The sequence below is a fragment of the Corvus kubaryi genome, unplaced genomic scaffold, assembly GCF_017639235.1.
Source record: "Corvus kubaryi isolate FWS band 111438036 unplaced genomic scaffold, C.kubaryi_AGA036_p1.0 split1-131, whole genome shotgun sequence".
In the NCBI taxonomy this organism is placed as follows: Eukaryota; Metazoa; Chordata; class Aves; order Passeriformes; family Corvidae; genus Corvus; species Corvus kubaryi.
In genome coordinates, this window is record NW_024582073.1 from 687,320 (window position 1) to 701,717 (window position 14,398).

The 14,398-nt window shown below is 43.1% G+C and overlaps 1 protein-coding gene and 1 long non-coding RNA gene across 9 annotated transcripts in view; one reads left to right on the top strand and one right to left on the bottom strand.

Moving 5' to 3' along the window:
- Positions 1-4,834, bottom strand: part of FAT1 (FAT atypical cadherin 1) — a 108,376-nt gene extending 103,542 nt beyond the window's left edge. For 4 of the 8 annotated variants that reach the window (XM_042053748.1, XM_042053747.1, XM_042053746.1 and 1 more), the window contains exon 1: positions 4,382-4,833. The gene's annotated coding sequence lies outside the window, so the exon portion shown is untranslated. Of the gene's footprint in view, positions 1-2,011; positions 2,078-2,550; positions 2,633-4,381 lie in introns of those variants that run through there. The other 4 variants (XR_006020605.1, XR_006020606.1, XM_042053744.1 and 1 more) reach the window with 3 other exon arrangements.
- LOC121676799 lies at positions 3,973-14,097 on the top strand. The gene is made up of 3 exons (XR_006020607.1): positions 3,973-4,170; positions 6,082-6,219; positions 10,643-14,097. It is a non-coding gene; the product is annotated as an uncharacterized LOC121676799 (long non-coding RNA).
- The last annotated feature ends 301 nt before the right edge of the window (positions 14,098-14,398 follow it).

The following is a 14,398-nucleotide window of genomic DNA, read 5'->3' on the forward strand; positions in this document are numbered from 1 at the left end:
TATTATTCAGATAATTTTTATTTATATGCAAATTCAGCACTGGGATATGTTAGACAGTTTTACTACTTAGTTATATTGTTATCAAAACTACTAACACATCAAAACATTAGCAGAATTCGTACATGGGAAAAAATACTAACACAACTCAGAAATATGAACTGTCTTCACATTAAAGGTCTAATTCTGGAGATAGCAGAGCTCAAACTGATAACTTACAAATTAAGATGGATAAGATAGCAATCATACAAAAGACTGTTTCTCCTAGCAGGAAGTTTACAGTATTTGGATTTCAAAGTTTATAGTTTGAGATTTGGAAGTTTTAAGCATAAAATACAGAACTTAGTAAACAGCAATTTCAATGCCAAGCAAGCAAAGAAAGACCGAACGAAGCTTATCTTGCTTAACATAGATACATTGAACCAAGCTTATCATAGATACATAATGTATCTATATGGGCAGCATACCCTGACATGTTTACTCCCCCACCAACAGAAGTCACTGGTAGAAAAAGGTCCTAAATCAGGCCATATACCCAAGTGAGTCTTGGTCTCATTGCTATTCTTTTTCTATGTGCAAGCTCTACCAATTAAGTCCAGAAGAACCTACCCACCACACAAAACATTAACTATTTACCTTAAAGGTCAGTTTTGATCAGCACACTCAACTTATGTCTGACAGAAACACACTGTGAAACTAAGCAGTCATGTCAGGATTTCCAGTGTAGCAGTCTATGAGAGATCGTGTGACTTTGCAAGCTGCACTAACTGTGGTTACACCTACCTCTTCAATTGTTTAAAAGCAATTATTTATGTAGTCTGATGGGAAAAAAGAAATACCAGGTTTAGCTGTTTCAACACACTTTCCAATCAAACAAGTTAAGTGTCTTTTGCTTTTCAGAGAGGGGGTGTCTATTTTGGTATTCAGAAAATTAACACATGATGAGAGTGTATGGTAGTGTTACTTTAGTAAAGCTGGTAAGTTATTCAAAAAACGAACATTGTCGCAGAGATTAACACAACAGTTTCAACTTGTGACTAAAGCCCAGTAAGTTTTATGTTTGTATTCCCCACATCATGAGTTAATCTCATGACATACTTTGATTTATATTTTTGAGATGTTAGCTGTTAAAAGGAAAATGCAGCAGCTATATTCAAATAGCAGGCAAAGATTCTGAAATCAGAATGAAACAAAGATTCACATGGAGAATTTCCACTGTTTATCTGTAGGCAGTTACTTAGTAGTGTGCCTAATGCTGAACTCATCACCTGTGCAAGGAAAAGCAGACTTCCAATCTGTGTAAATGAGAGTTTAATCGAAATTTAGCATGGTACCTTAAAATTTCTGATAACAAAAATAGTTCTACTGATTTTGAACTCAGTTTTAAACTTCAAAAAAAAAAAAAAGTAAATCTTCGAGAGTTTAAAGGCATTTTACTTCTTCTGGGATGACTACTAAAGCTCGCCTTTCAGTTTCCTAAAAGAGATTTTAGGATTTCACAGCAAATAAATCAAAAACTTAAAAAATAAATAGTTTACAGCATAAAAGGAAGGTATCTACTCACCAAAAAGCTGTATTATTTCAACATGATTAGAAAAGCAAAAGGGAAATAGACGTCTAATACACAACGCTCTTTTCTTTTACAGAGAGACAGCAGAGGTGGTAAAAGAATACAGGTAGTATTTCCTATGCCACTCCCTAGGAACAACTTGTATGCAAGTATTCAAACCGCAGGAAAACCTGCTGCTAGAAGGCAGCACTTCTTTAACTTATATGCGTTTCCAAAAAAAAAAAAAAAAAAAACCGTTTACAACAGGGGGATACTATCAGAGGTAAAACACGCTGTCACTTACTGACGAGCGAGACTAAAAAGTGCATCTTTCAAACATAACTTTGTTCTGCTTCAACTGCCTTAAAGAAGAGCAAAAGAAGCAGCAGAAGCCGACTGAGTCCAGCCGGGCTCTCCCGGGAAGCCGCTGCCAAACGTCGGATCCTGGCCAGCACGGCGCTTTACCTTTCGGTCAATCCGGCGCTGAACACGGTGTGGAAGTGCGAACAAAGGAAGAAACTCATCCTAAGGTACTTCTCACCCGCCGCGAACCGCCCCTGCCGGCTCACCCGGGAACGAAGTTTGCAATGGCCCATCAGACGCACTCACAAACACCTTGCCTCAGGGAACGGCAGCACCGCCAGCTCTTTTCCTCTGCTCAACTCAGGCGGAACCTCCCCGCTAAAGTCCTGCTGGCTCCCCGAGGAGCGTGGCCCCGGCTCCAGGCCGGCCGCCGCCAGCCGCGGGGGGAACGGGGCGCCAGGGCCCGCGACGCCCGGCGGCCACCCCGGCGCGGCGGGGAACAGGGGGAGGGGGCCGGCGCCGCTCACAGCCCGCCCCACCGGGCCCCGCAGCACGAGGCGGCCGCTCGCCCAGCGTCTCTGGGTGGCCTCGCCCCCGTCCCGGCCTCGCCTCAGAACCTCAACTTCCCGAGGGATCCACGCCGGCCGTCCCCCCCCCACCGCCAAAACTTCTCCCAACTTTCCGGCTGGCCCGGCGCTCACCTCTCTGCGGCTCGCTGCCTGCGGGGCGAGGGCGCGGGCCGGGGCCAGCCCCGCACGGTGCCTGCCGCGCCGCTCCCCCTTTCTTCCCCGGCCACCAGCGCGCCTCGCCGGTGCCTCTCCGCCCCCTGCGGGCCGCGGCGCCCCCGCCGCCGGATACCTCCGCGGCGCTGGACGGCCGCCCCTCCGGAACTCGTTTCTGCGGCGTTCAGCTGGAGCGGCGGCAGCCCCCGCACCTCTGCCCGACCCCACCGTGGAAGGACGAAACGCGGAAAAGAACAGCGGGGGAAGGGCGAACCCCAACCACAAGCTGCTCCTCCCAGTGGCCCGAGGTTGGGGGACCCGTCACCTCCGCCGCGCTCGCCCCGCTCCTGCACGACGGGAGCGGCTGGGAATCGGGTACCGGTCCAGGGACGCGGGCGACTTCGCATATGGCAAAGTCCTCCCCAAGAAAGGCTACTCAGAAACTTCGGAGAGCTGCTGCCGGGGATGGCAAGGGAGATCGTCAGAACTCGCGGGGATACGCGGTGCTCTGCTGTCCGAGGAACAGCGGGTGCCCGGGACAACTCCCAAGGAGCGCCCAGAGGCGACCGCAGCGCCTCGGCGGCCGCTCCCCTCCCACAGGCGGTCGGGCTGCCACCCCCGGACCGCGCCGGCGGGCTTGGGCTCACGCCTCCCCACCTCGGCTGCGCTGGGCGAGCCTCCGCTTAACGGCCGGGCGGAGGAGGGAGGGCTCAGCAGAAGCCAAAAGCAAGGCTTCCGCGGCTCCCCGGCACCGCTGTACGGAACGCGCCCTGCTCCGGCGTCGGGAAAAGCAGCGGCAGTGAGAGGGAGGTGCGGAGTCGGGTATACAGCTGGGGGAGCGCGGCGGCGACCACCCTCCGGCCTGCGGAGAGGGTAAAGGCTACCTCTCCGTACCCTCAAGCGGAAAAGCGCCCTGCCGGATTCATGCTGAAGGGATGTCTGTCAGTGTGTCAGCCCTCCGTTAAAGATTAATATTCCGAAGCAGTCCTTGAAGGATTCCCCTCTCATTAATAAGTGATCACACTTAATAACGATCAAATGTTTGCCTGGGGAATCCCGTCCCAGCAGACTCACGACGAAGCCGGGTTGCAGGCAGGAGCCGCCGGCGGGGGCGCATTTACCACGCATTAGCCCCGCCACGTCTTTTATTAGCCACATAAATAAATATGCGCAGGGGGCCCCTCTGCAACCACAGCCTCACGCGCCCAGGGCTGCAGGTCAGAAGGAACCGACCCCGTCAGAAAGCGCTGGTTCTCGAGGTCATCAGCCCGCAGCAGGGCAGCTCCGCCCCGTAGCCCCCGCGCCCCCTCCCCGCGGCCGGCCCTGCAGCCCCCGGGCCGGGCACCGGCTGCCCCGCGGCGGCGCAGTTCGGCGGCGGCCGGGCAGGGGGCGCCGCGCGACAGCGCACGGGCGGGCACGGCAGCCAGCCTCAGCTCTCAGCCCCGGCTCCCAGCCCCGGCTCTTCCGAAGGGAACACAGCCGAGCCGGTAGCCCCGCGGTGGCGAGCCCGGCTCCAGCTGCAGGGTTTCGAGTCGGGAAACTTGAGCCTCGCTCTCCCAGTGAAGGTGGCGGTAAAGCTGGGGGTCCCTTCAGCTCCAGGTACGCGTAGCTTTGCATACAGTCGATGTGCGGGTATATATACACGTATTGATTTATACATAAACATACACACTACACACTTACAAACTACGGGTTGAATCGAAGACCCGGCTGTTTTCAGTAACGCAAGAAATTAGAGCGCTAGAACTCTCAAGGGAATCATCCCTCTCAGCACCCTGCTGATAATAAACTCATTAAACAAAGAACTCACCAGACCAGCTGGACTCGGCACTCTTCTCACAAAGTCCGCTCCAGCTCAGTTCATCTCCGCACGCTTCCTCCCCCCGCTTTCTTTTTTGTCCTTTGGAGAAGGCGCGAGCAATGCCCCGGTGGCCACACGCTTCTAGAGTGTGAACCCCGCGGCGGCCCTGGCGCTCAGCGCGGCCCCGGCGCGCAGCCAGCGCGGCGCCTGGCCGCACCGCCACAGCGCGGCATGTCGGCTCCGACCCATCCGCTGCTTGAAACTTGAACGAGGAGGAGAAGGAAAAATAGACGGGGAGTGGGAGAAGAATGAAGAAAAAAAAAAAAAAAAAAAAAGAAGACGAAAGGCGAGAGGGAGGGAGAGATCCAACTTTCTTAAGACATGTCCAGGCAAAGAACAGGCAGAGTTGAGGAGTTACAGCAGCGGAGAGAGTGAGACTGGGGACGCTGCGCCGATTCCTTCCCTCCCTCTCTCCTTCCCCCGCCTCCCTCTCCCCCTCCCTCTCCCTCCGTCCTCTTTCGCACTCTGTCCGTCCCCCTCGGACCCTGCTCACGGCAGCACCACCCCCTCCCTGCCCTCGCCGCTGCAGTCGAGCGCGGCGGCGGGAGCAGCGCCCAGCTGTGCGCTCCAACACGGCTCCGCGCGGGGTCTCCGGCGCGCACCGGGGCCGCAGCCGCCCTCCCTCCCGCAGGTGAGGCGCCGTGCCCGGCACGCCCCCGCCGCCCCGGCCTCCCGCCGCCGCAACTCTCCGTGGCCGCCGCCGCTTGGAGGCCCCGCTGGCTCCGCCGCCGCAACGCCGCTCGAGTCGGCGGGACGGCGCTGCCCCCGCCGCACGCTGCGGGCGCCCCGCAGCAGCGCCTGGCGGCTCCTTCTCGGCAGGGCACAGCCGTGAGCTTAACAGGGAGGCTCCAAGTGGGCCGAGCACGGGAATCTCTCATTCTCTCCCTCCCACGTTAAGTCAAGAGTCTCTCCTCTCCTCGTTTTCTTCTTTTTCCTTTTCCTCTTTTTCATTTTTCCCTTCTTTTTTTCTTTTCCCCCTCCTTTTTCTTCTTCTTCTTCTTTTTCCTTCCTTTATTTTTTCTTCAAGGGAGGTGTATTTCTCAAAGCACACCAAAAATGTGCAAAAGGGCAGCTCCTTCTACAAAATAATACATCACAAGCAAGCAGGATGTATTTATAATGTGGTTTTCCCTCATTCAAAGTCAGCACCAATTACTCTTCCTCGACAAAGTTCAGGGGATGTTGCACTGCATAGTGGCAGGGATCGGCTGAAAGGAGGGGCCTTACTAGGTCCTGAATGGCGTGGTTTATAAAATTTTAGGAAAACTACACAAAATGCTTTAAAAGTTATTTGCCTGAGAGATACAGTGTAACAGTACATTATAATGTAAAGCACTCTGAGGTTCTCAGAAGGTAAAATATTCTTTTACTAAACAATTTATCCCTAAGGACCTTAAAGTCATGGCCTTCTTCCAAAAGTCAAATTGACTTCTGAAGACATTGGATCATTATTTCCTATAAGATACACCACTAAAATCTATCAGCCAAATGAGCATGCAGGATTCTAGGTTAGGAAGAGCAGATGCAAACTGCAGTATATAAATACTAAGTACATTTCCAAGCAGTGCATACATGCCATTTCAGTCTAGGAATGTTCACTTTGAGCAAACCTCTGGAAAGTTTAATGTCAAAATTCTCTGTCCTTATAGATTTCCACAGCAGACACAGCTGACTGATTTATTTAGCATCTCATCTTCTTTCTAAAGACCCTAAATGGAATTATACTGAGTCCTTATCCAAGTGCAACTGGGCCAAATGACCTTTTCTTCTGTGAAAACTGCTTCAAAGTGAGTTGCATAAAATAAACTGCATTGAAAATAGCATTCCAGAAAAGGGCTAAAAGGGAAATACTTTAGGCCATTATAGCTAAGGGCTAGAAACAAATGTAAACCACACTTCTACTCCATACAGTTGCAAATATTTCATAATTTTGGTGTATGAAATTTCCTACCTTTCAGATTCCTTACCATATTGTGGTTGATTGCTGAGTTAAGTAGTGAAAGGTCAGGGCCACAGATTGCTTAAACTTTGTCTAAACTTTAATTCTTAATGCCTGGAGAAGTGCAGTGGCAGAATTGCAATAATGTCCCATAAGTTGGACAGGAAGACCTCTAAATAGTGTCTGGTGAAGATAACAGAAAATTTAAGGCTTCTGATTTGGATTTCCTACTATACACATGCTATGCTGACAGTAAGAACTTTAGATGAAGAACAAAGGGGTTTGCCATCGTTCTCCAACAGTGGGTAATGGTGCTTAGCACTTCACATGAAGTGTTGGAGCCATGATGTCCAGGCAAGTTTATTCGTAAGTCTGCTTAATATAGATAGGTTTGCCTTCTAAAACAGGTTTCTAACATCTTGAATAATATTGACAAAGTCATTTTGATATTTACTGAATATTCCATTTTCTTTTTGTGTTTTCTCTGCCCTTTAATTTTTTTCTTGGAAATAGTGTCAATAAAGCTGTTACAATCATTGTTTGCTTTCACTATAATGTGAAAGGGTATCTTTGTGATGTGTTTTTTGCTAACCTATAGGAAAGGTACAAAAGAGAATACTTGAAATCACACTTGGGTGTCTAGGGCACCATCCACGTCGCTGAAAATCTTCCAGTCTTATAACCATTGTTGCAGAATATATTTGGTTGTCCCTGTCATCTATTAACATATGTCTGTCCTTATCAAATTGCCTAAGATGAAACAAGTTTCAGCTCAGCTATCAATAAAAAAAAAAAACCAAAAAGAGTTATCTGGACTAGACTGGTTTTTGTCAAGAGAAACATGGATCCTTCAACTTTGGAATTTCCCCAAAACTGAAATAGAAATTGTATTTCCACATAATCATAATCATAACCATTATCATCCTCTTCTAAGGCATTATGGCACTAACACTCTTCTCACTAATTTATCTCAAAACCTAGCCTCACAGATTTCATCTCTTGTTTGCTATGTATTTAACAAAGAGGAGCTGATAGTTAGCTGGGTAAGATCGGAAGTAAATACCGAACTCAAGAGTCCTCCAAAGAAATTTTCCTGCTCCCAGCTTGAGGTATGCACTTGGGGAATGATATCTGAAGTATTTTGGACTGATTTCTCAGTTCCCATTTTGTTAAAGAGAAGATAATTTCTAATAGTTGTGACTTCAGCTGCATAAAACTTTGAAGATCAAAACTGGCACTTTGAATTGCACTGGCTCAGAGATGGCAAAGGTGAGGATAACTCGTCTTGGTCTCTATGAGGGTAAACCCATTGCAACTGCTAAACAAAGTGCAGCTTCAAAAAAAGCACTTTTGAGCACAATAGCAGCCTGTGCCTCAGGGGCAATAAAGGGGCCATAAACATCGAGGGTCTGTGACAGAGGGCAAATATATCTTTTCAGTAAAGGGGTCAGACACAGTTTCAAGTGAGTTCTCTGTCAATTAAATATGAACTGACCTGATTGGTTTTACAGAAAGAACTAAATTCTGTACAGTACAAAAGGCCAACACAAAACCTGTACTTTATCTGAACCGTATTTACACAGGGAGAAGGAGACTGTTTGGTAACAGCTCTGCTCTGATCGTTCTCCTTTTCCTCATCTGGTCTTAGGAAGAACTCTCCAGACCTCAATTAGTTGTAGCCTTTGGAAAGCAAAACAAAACAACTCCCCAAAACTTCATAATTATCCTTTCCCTGGCCTGCAGTCAAGGGTATATATTCCTTTACCACTCTAGTTTGTTTCCTGTCTAGTAAATGCAGACCCAGGCAATAAAAAATAATTCTGTCTTTCTGGCTGTTCTTGCCTACTCTTCGAAAACTTGGGCTGAACTACAAATGTCCACTTCCCTCCCCTTCCCCTCTTCTGCCATTTACAGGGGGGAAAGGGGGCAAGCTCTATGAAATATACATTTGAGAGAGTGCTGACATTTTCTTACCTAAGCCAAACTTTTTCAAAACCCCTGAAAATCGTTAGGATTACTTAGCATACATCTCTTTATCTGACAGAATTTGAGCAAGGATATTTAACTTTTCATATTTTAATTATTTTTATTGACTTTCTTTTGCCCTAGAAAGTTATTACTGCGTAAATATCACCGACTATTTGATTAGGTATTCTTTCATAGGGCTATTCAAGACATCCAAGGCAGCAATGTCAAAATAATAGTCATATATCAGCTTTGGTATAATGAAATGCTAAACAATCTCAGCTACTTGACAATTTATTGTGTGCCCTGTGAACCTAAAGAGGAGTTTACTGAGGCGACTCAATCATTAAACCTACAAGCTACAACTATTTGTGGATATGTATTAAATACACACATATGCAATAGTAAAGAAAACCTGGAGCAATGCTACAGAGGAAAAAATTAAAACATACTTAAAAGACCATTTTATGTTTCTAGGTTCTAGTTCTTCAGGTACTAGTAGGGTGAGGACATCCAAATATTCCAATAGTAATTTTCTAAGCCTTTAGATTGGCACAGACAGCTGATCTGTTATAGAGTGATTTTTCATTTTTGTTTTTTTAGCAGCAGGAAGGAGATATATATTCTTTAAACAGGAGTGAGCTAGGCAGCCTCACATTTACAACATTTTGGTCTTACAGATTGCCTCTGTGTATGTCAACTTTTGAGAAATATTTTAACATCCCTTCAAAAACAGGCCACTTTTCCTCATCACACTTTTCTTCACCAATGTACCTTCATAAATAATTTTAAAAATCACATAATGTAAGTTTGTTTTTGTGACATTTAGTCTACTCTATGCCATACTGGCAACTGGAACAGAACCAGCTGCACCGTTATGGACAGTACTGGTATTTTGGTTAAAGATCTAGATTGAAGATAGGGTAATGGTTTGTGCTAGTTCATCCCAAACAAAAGTGAACATCCCACTTATCTTCAATATTCCCTAGGGTGGAAAGATGATGGAGATCTGCAGGGGTTTTTGTGTTGTCTGGCTCAGCAAGGTAGACTAAGTCTGCTTCTCCATCAGATGTTATCTTCCTACTGAGTGGTGCTTGGACTGCTCTATAGAGTTCAGATCCACCGATCTCAAGGCAGAAATGCATTGGTTCACAGTCTCATGCCTACAACACAAGTAACTATTGAGTTTAGATTTAACTAATTAAAGGACAGTTTAATTGTTTGAAAAGATCAGAAAAGGGCTAGGCTATAATAGTTGTTAATTTTGAAATTATTTCTTTAAGCTATGTAGGCTGGTATTTTTTATTTTATCAAACACAGGCTTATTTTATCACCAGCCCAGAGCCAACATGACTGGGACTTTCTGGGACGAAAGGAGATGAAAGAAATCTGTTCTCCACTGGATCGTAAACATCCTGTTTTCTTGAGCTGGTCTTTTACCTCTTTTAGAGCTTTCAAATCTTTCAACACTAAAAAAAGTTGAAATCCAGATGGTGTTTATGTGACATAGTGCTAAAAAATAGTGATAGTTTGACTTCCTTGGTTTTGAGTAGTTGGAATTAATTGTTCAGGTTCCATTAAACCCAGAGCTGGTGTGAGATCACAACACTGAAGTTGTAAGAGCTTGGGTGACAGCAGTATTAAATAGGATTGAATGAAGTAAAAGAGTGATGTTGTGCAAGTGCCACTAAGGTATTGGTCCTTTTGATTCTAGAATTGGTCCCAAATCCAAAATTAGAGTTTGAAGAACTATAGAGGAAGTAGAGGGACCAAGTGACTCTGGTACTCATAAACATCTGAAATATGTTTTGGACTCTGCATAAGCAATGGATTTACCTAATGTTCCTGGGTTGGTAGGATGGTTTTAATTTAGTGTAGGATGATTAAGGGTGGAATGTAATACTCTGAATATCTTCAACATTCTTCAGGTTATGAGAAAAAAGGAAAGGCATGGGTGTCTATTGAGACCAAGTCATCAAGTCTCTTATTTTGGTCATTGGTCCTTTTTAATAGACTAGGTCTAGACTTACAGTTTATAAATCTATAGTATTAAAATATATAGCATGTAAGTCTAGAACCCAATTAACTTCATTTACTGTATACTGCTGACATCTGCCATGTCATAAACTTCATGTTTATTTAAGACTAGATAGCTTATTCATCCAGATTTAATTATTCTTAGGTTATGGTTTGGTTTAGGATTTGCAAATCCAAGTAGTTAAAAACCTAGATGAATTCAGAATTTTGAAAAGCTAGAAAGGAAGACATTTTCTGTCATCACTAAGACTCAATGTTTTTTTCCACAGAATGGAATATTATACCTGGTTCTTCTGCTGCAATTAATCTGGATTTACAGCTAAGAGCCCTTAGATTTCATCAAGATGAAGATTCCTGGTCTTTACTGGTAGTTTTAATCCCATTTTACTAATATTAGGATTCATTTTTGATTAAGCCTTGTGTACATGTATCCAGTTTCTAGAGTTCAATGTATTCGGGAATATTATTTCATCCTATGTAAGAGAGGACTCTCCTGACTAGCATTTCCCATCCTACATGATATCTTATCTACTGTAAAAACTGAGTTGTCCGATCCAGAAGGAGTGTATGTATGGAAAAACCTTTTCTTCCTTTGCTTGCATGGTGTTCTTCTTTGTGTTATTGATTAAAATCCAACTTAAATCAATGAAAAGAATCTGAGTTCAATGAATGGCTGTTGGATCTTGAAAGTGCCTGAATATTTAAGGAACTAACAGAAGGTGCTCAGCATGACAAGTCCCCTTTCCTTGTCGATGTCTAGTTCAAGTACAGCGTCATAGCAAGGAGATGAGAGTCTCTGTTTTAAGGACAGTTTATGAAAAGGATGCACAGTTATCTGTAGGGAGTCATGGATAGAACAATGGCTTCATGAGTACTAGGGGGCAGTTCTTTACTTCTCAAAACATTGCTCATCCAGCTGAAATTAGTCCAGCATGTGAAAAAAGAACCTCTCCTGCAAGGGCACAGTGGGCAGAGAAAGAATCTTTTATGAACTCTTTTTATTTGTTTTCTGTCTTGCCTAGGCACTGTTAATTGAAATCCTCTACTTTAAAAGCTAATAAAATCTACTTTTCCTGTATTTGAAGGTAATTTACTATCCTTTTTTGGCAGCTCTGTGTAAGAAAAAGGTCTTGGTCTGTCCACTCTACATGATTCGGCTTTCCATCACAATTCTTGTCATAGAGCAGTGTCATTTCTTTTCTGGTATATGCAAAGGAATTGTGTTGCCAAAAGAAAATTTCCAAATAAAAGAATTAATATATATATTCTGTATAAAAATTATCTATTGTCTCATATGCTCTGTGCTACTGAATAGGACTTGACAACCTGTTTTTTTCTCCTATTTTTCAGCACACATTAACCTTCTGTCTCTCTTTCATTATAAACAAAGAGAATATAATTTGCTGCCTTCTTTACTCTTTCTCTTTTTTTACAAAGTTCTGTATTTTAAATAACTAAATCATTGAAAGCATCACAGAATGTCCAAGATCAATATAACACATCATCTTCCATAATACAGCTATGCCATGTTTAAATTCTAGTCTATACTATCTCTAGTACTCTATACAGTCTTTAGTACTGTTATGGCACATCAGATAGGTTATTACTATTTAAATTACCCAAATAATGAACACTGTAGAGGTGTTCATTCAGCCCAATATTGTATCACTCTGGCTGTATGGAAAAATTCCCTCATATAAATGGTATCACATAAAGGGCAATGTCTGTTAAATAAAAGCATATATCAAAATAGGATCTAACTAAGAATCAATATCAATGCGTCCCATTTTCACATCATAAGCATATATAAGTGTGTCAGTCACAAGAAATATATTGTGTCCTTTTCTGTTTGTAATTGCAACATCATTGCTTACCTACAGCAAGTTATAGAGCATGCCTTCAGGCATGAATTGTCCTTAAAATAAAATTCTACTGTATTATTACTTTATATTGACAGTCTTTGTAAAGGTGGTGTCTTGGAAGCTGAAGCTGTGTAATAAAATTTGCATGCCACCTAAACACAACTCCTAAGCAGTTTCTTTAAGTTCAGAAAAAATTACCCTTGTTTTAGTTCAAACTACAGAGAAAGATTTATCTGCCAAGAGGGTCTACGTAGGGAGCAGAAAGAAGAAAGTAGATTGGTGAGGTAGACAGGGTAGAGTTCTGCAGATGAGTTTCATGAGAAAGAAGGAAGTATTTTCACGTTAAGAAAAGGTACTATGTGAGTTACAGATCTGGCATTCAGTTAAGATGTTTGAACTTACCGTTGTACCCGGGAATTTTTGCAGGTTTCACGCAGATTTTTCAACTAGCCAGCATAGTTAGATCTATTTGTACCTTGAAAGCAGATGTAACCAGTAATAAATGCTTGTGGTGATTCATTCATCTACATACATCTTGCACAGATGGAATTTTTCAGACCTGTGGAAGCAACATCAGATATACTATTCAAGGCTGATGAGTCAAACACTCTACCAGACCTATTACAATATTCAAAATAAATCACAGTGCTGCAGTGCTGCCCAAAATCTGGAATAAAGAGTACTTCAACGTGTATTTTATCCAACAGAAACTGATTAAGTAATAATCATAAGAAAATGTATTTCAGTTAATCAAGAGTAGTCTAGTAAAGGAGGGTAATAAGGACAAAGATGACTTTAAATTCGGCATTTGGCATTTTACAGGCATAGTATCGAATTAAATGATTTTGAAGAAAAATCATACCTAAACCTGTTTTTCATTGCTCATCATTGTATTTCTCTCTTCTGTTCCTCTCCCCTCTTTCATTTTTAGCAGGTTTTAAGGATATTTCTGCTAATGCTCTGTGTCTCAACTTTTCTGTGTACTTATAATCCTGTAACTGTAATAGGAATCTGAGTACACAACGGAAGGCTGGCTTTGATGATAACTCCTTCTCTGCTCTCAAGTTATTGACTTTTCTTCCTGCTTAGTTTTCTCTCCTATTACTGTTACCACCATAGGTGTTCAGGAATAAGGCACTCCGCTGCACTTTCATTTGAACTTTTGCTGAAAATCTAACTGAGGTCAGCAAAATATCAAGTGTTTCCTCAATATAAATAAGAGGCCTTTCTGTTTCAGGTGTTGGTTTTGAAACTTCCTGCAAATGCGCTGAATTCAGATATTTTTTTATCATTTTTGTGCTGTAAAGCCCATCACTTCCGTTTTTATATGTTATATTATCAAGACACTATTCAAATGAAACAATTCTAAGGATTGTGTGTGTTGAGCTAGAAACATTTGTACAGTAGCACTTTTAACTGGTGACCCAAAGAAAACCATATAAAATAAATGCAAGAATTTATCATCACCTGTACTTTCCTGTCAGGGTTGAAGTATGCCAGGGAATCAAAAGCAGCTGAGCGATTATTTGTCATGAAATCACTACCACAATGCTCTCATAGTCCTTTGCAAAATGGAAGTAAAATGCAGACTGGAAAAAGACTTGCTACTTTCTCGCAATAGAATAAGTTTGTTTATTCAGTAAGTAACTATGTTTGTGCTGGCAAGAGATAAATTTTTTACTGAACTACTTGAAATATTCTGGCTATCTTCTTATTTCATTACTGGAGGCAGCAGGCAGAAACTACATTATGTGAAATTGTATTGCTGCATACAAGTCTTCTCATCTTGCATGATTTAAACTGTAAAATACATTGTTAAACTGCTTAGTCTGTATGGTGACAAGGACCGTACAACTATCTAACTGCATAAATAAAAGTATTATTAAAATTTTGTTTAGTTCTGTCCTTCTTTCTGATGAAAATGAGTGTTTTCAATCAGGCAGGCTCATTGAAAAAAGATTATACATAATTAAATTTCAGTGGCTATAATAGCACTACTTGATTGTATTATGTTAACTGTATTTGTAAAATGTGTTATGAAGATTTTGTGCTTTTTTAATATTTGGCAACACTGAATGTCTTCAGTTTTGATTAAAATATTTTTCTAGAGTATCTTCACATACAGTGGACTGTATTTCTTATTTTGTATTTATTCCAATTGTG